Source organism: Sorex fumeus, unplaced genomic scaffold, assembly GCF_029834395.1.
Source record: "Sorex fumeus unplaced genomic scaffold, SorFum_2.1 ptg000197l, whole genome shotgun sequence".
Lineage (NCBI taxonomy): Eukaryota > Metazoa > Chordata > Mammalia > Eulipotyphla > Soricidae > Sorex > Sorex fumeus.
In genome coordinates this window covers 52,193-56,234 of record NW_026606254.1, presented here as the reverse complement: position 1 = coordinate 56,234, position 4,042 = coordinate 52,193, and the positions used below count along the sequence as shown (strand labels likewise).

General features: G+C 42.0%; 1 non-coding gene across 1 annotated transcript; it reads left to right on the top strand.

Moving 5' to 3' along the window:
- Positions 1-3,722: 3,722 nt before the first annotated feature.
- LOC130017479 (U6 spliceosomal RNA) lies at positions 3,723-3,829 on the top strand. The gene has a single exon (XR_008791416.1). It is a non-coding gene; the product is annotated as a U6 spliceosomal RNA (small nuclear RNA).
- The last annotated feature ends 213 nt before the right edge of the window (positions 3,830-4,042 follow it).

The window sequence follows — 4,042 nt, the reverse complement described above, 5'->3', positions numbered from 1 at the left end:
CAGACAACTGAACGGCAGCTGTCGTTTGAGAAAATTATGGTTTTCTCAAATATTCAAATTTAGTGGGGTGACACAAAAGCAGACTTCTGAGTAGCTGGTTACTATTTTTTACTGTTTTTGGACCATTCCTGGTGGTAGTTTATGATAACAGTAATGAATTCATCAGGAATGTCTTCTTACCGTTCAATCTTTTCTAATTTTCTTTCTTTTCTATTTGGAGATATTCAATCCTGTATTATCTATTATAAGGTAAAGGTAAGGTAAAGGCCCTCCCGTTGATCGTCGATTTGCTCGAGCGGGCCCAGTAACGTCTCCATTGGAGACTTTGTTGTTACTGTGTCTGGCACATCGAATACTCGCGGTAGCTTGCCGGGCTCTCCGAGAGGGGCGGAGGAATCGAACTCGGGTCGGCCATGTTGGCCGCGTGTAAGGCAAAAGCCCTACCCGCTGTGCTATCGCTCCTTCGATCTATTATATGTGCCATAAATACATATTTATGCGTTTTACTTTTGTCTTTAATAATTTTATTCATCCCTGGATTCACATATTTTTCTACACAGAATAAGCCAATTAGTCCTCCACTCCGCCAATTTATTTTGTCTCCAGAAGAGATCCCTGCAGAATTTAATTCCTTTTCACTAGATCACTGATAAGCCTATTAGTCCTCCACTCCGCCAATTTATTTTGTCTCCAGAAGAGATCCCTGCAGAATTTAATTCCTTTTCACTAGATCACTGATCTACTTCCCAAGCTTTAAAAAGGTTTGTATTGTGACATATATAAAAGATAAAATTGACATCTTCAGGGGCTGGAGTGATAGCACAGTGGGTACAGCATTTGCCTTGCATGCGACCGACCCAGGTTGAATTCCCAGCATCCCATATGGTCCCCTGGAGCACCACCAGGAGTAATTCCTGAGTGTAAAGCCAGGAATACCCCTTGAGTATCACAGATGTGATCCAAAAAGCCAAAAAAAAAATTGACATCTTTGTTCTTATGTGTTCAGCGATGTTAACTACAGTGATGATGTCGTGCAACCAACTGCCTTTCATCGTCCTCTCCCCTTCCTTCTGCAGGGTAGAGACTGCTCTGTAAATAATGCACATGCTTTTCCCTCTTCTCTCCAGGAACCTGCAACCACAACTCTGTTCTGTTTCTAAGATTCCAGCTACTTATTAGAGTTCCTGTCTAAGCTCATTCAATGTGTGTTTCTCTGTTTCTCACTGATTTGTTCACTTAGCAGCATGTCTTTAGTGTTCACCATGTGTCAGAATTTTCTGAGAAGCTCAGTAGTGATCTGTTTTATGTCTATACAGCATTCTGCTACTTCCTCTTCGACCACTAGACACTTGTGTTGCTTCTTCTATGCTTGTGCTATTGTGAATAATGCTGTGTGTTTGGTTGTAATATCTCTTTTTGACTCTTTTCAGTCTTTTGGGCATCTACCCTGAAGTCAAACAGCTGTACTATATGGGAATCTTATTCTAATTTTTGTCTTTAGAATTTTATTTTAAATTACTATTACTATTATTATTATTATCATCATTATTTTCTATTTGGGGAGATATGGGTCCTGGAAGTAAGCCAGACCAAAAGGGTCCGTATTTAGAGAAGATGCTGAAACACTGACAGATATGGTTTCAGAGTATGTAGCGGGTCTGGTATGTTTCCTACGGAATAAACCTTCCTTACGTGGGAGTCAACAGGGTCAGTGCTTAATGGTGTGTCTGGACATCAAGTCCTGGACATGTGTCAGGAAGGAGGTGCCTGCAATTCTCTGTCACGCCGTGACCTGGAAGTACTGTGTCACCTGCTCCCAGGCTGCTGTCTTTCCCATCGGCTTTGTGAGGGTCCAGCTCTGACTCCAGGCTTTCTGTTTGTTCCCATTTGACTTACTTGTGCTTTATTGACTTCTCCACCTAGGAGCCCTTGGGTCTAATATTTTTCCCTCTCTCTTTGTTTATGAGCACTGAGGCTAGTATGTGTATGGATTTGGGTTTTATACATAATTAGGTGGTGATGACAGGAGTGGAAAGGGGGGTTGGACTACACCCGGTGGTGCTTAGGGCTTACTGCTGGCTCTGTGCTCAAGGATCACTCCAGGAAGTATTCTGGGGGACCATATGTGAAGCTGGAGAACAAACTGGGGTCAGCTACACAGTCTTATCCAGGCTCTGTTTCTCTGATCGTTCAAAATTGGGTTTAAGATAACTGCTATTTAGTCATTGTATGACCATTAACAAATGAACTTTTCTTGGGTCCATTTATTTAAAACTGTAAATTATTTCTTAAGAGGTAAGTAAAAGGGATGCTGCTGGAACATAGTGTGTGTGTGTGTGTGTGTGTGTGTGTGTGTGTGTGTGTGTGTGTGTGTTTTATGATTAAAATCAGTTCTTTTATTGAGGGAGAGAAGTTACTCCAGTGTTCCCTGGTGGAGAGAAAGGGGGAAAGTGGGAAGTCAAGTTTGCTGGTGAGAACTTAAGACTCTGCCAACACTGTCAGAATCCAGGCTTTTCCGGATCTTTCCATGTCTTGTGTCTACGGATCGGCAAAGGGTTCTAGAGACCAAATGAGAGGCTTCTTTCAGCTGTCAACCAAGAGGCTTTAGGTCTTCTCTCAGTCAAGGCATCCAGTGAAAATACAATTTATTTTTCAGAATCCTCTGGGGAATTAAACAGTCTCTTTCGCATCGCATTACCATGCTCCCTGCTCTTGATCCTCTTTTCCGTGCACTCTTTCTTCAAGCATTTTTCTCATCTCTCAATCAAGATCATTGCAATGATCAAAACATTTCAGAGAGCCGTGATTTTTGTGACATTCCTCAAGCAAGTGTATCAAGATGTTGCACTCTTCAGTTGTGCAAGTGTGGAGATAAGTCGGGATGCATCCTTAGGAGGAGGTGACGGACCCCAGCAGAACAACCCGAACGGCGGCCAGCCCAGGAGCCTGCAGCAGAGTGGGGGGGGGGGGGGGGTGGTGGCAGCCGAGCCCGGCGGAGACGAGGCTCAGGGCGCATGCGCAGGCGTGCCTGAGTACAGCGGCCGCGAGGGCCCGCGGCGGCTCCGCTGGAACATAGTTTTGAGAAAATTAAATGTGGGGAACGTTAGCCAATTAAAATTATTATGATAATTCAGGTTATATGCTTATAATAGTGTAAATAGCATTTATGTTTTTAATGGATAGTTAGAACAGTTCCCTGAAAGCCACTGCCCAGTCCCCACCTCTTATGATACTTCTAGCCTGTCGCTTCATTCCCCCCTACATCCCTTGCTTGGTGAGTGCAGTGTAATACATGTAAACGAGTATATATATATATATAGATATATATATAGATATATGTATATATATGTATATGTATATGTATATTCCACAATTGTTAAGTAGATTGAGTAGATGATAGAACTTTGTAGACCAGCATTACTCAACAAGGGATCAAATAACTCCTAGGGGCCCACCAGGATGTTACAAGGGGAACACAGGTTAAAATCAAATAAATGGGTGATTTTTGCCTCTAGTCTTGTGACAAGGTTAGAATACCAACTGATAGAACGGGGTGCCACAAGAAGAAACAAGGCCCAAAGGGAGTTGTAGTCATTGGAAGGGTGAGAAACAATGGTTTGGGCCACTAGTTTTGTTCACTGGTTCTGGAGATTATAAGGTGATTCAAGTGTCAGCTCTGGATATCAAAGCATTTTTCTCTTCCATAAAATTTTACTCATGATTTGCTCGCTTCGGCAGCACATATACTAAAATTGGAACGATACAGAGAAGATTAGCATGGCCCCTGCGCAAGGATGACACGCAAATTCGTGAAGCGTTCCATAAAAAAAAAAATTTTACTCATGTTGAGATAATATATTTGTGATTATATATATACATATGTATATATATGTTGCATTTTGGTGATCAGTGCTTTGTGATAATTAATGGTTTTCTCTCACCTTGGTGATTCTTCTTATTCTGAAGTTCATCCTAGTAGCATTCTAAAGTTCATCCTAGTAGCATTCTAGCTAATTTAGATTTCATTTTTTGGGGGTCACAC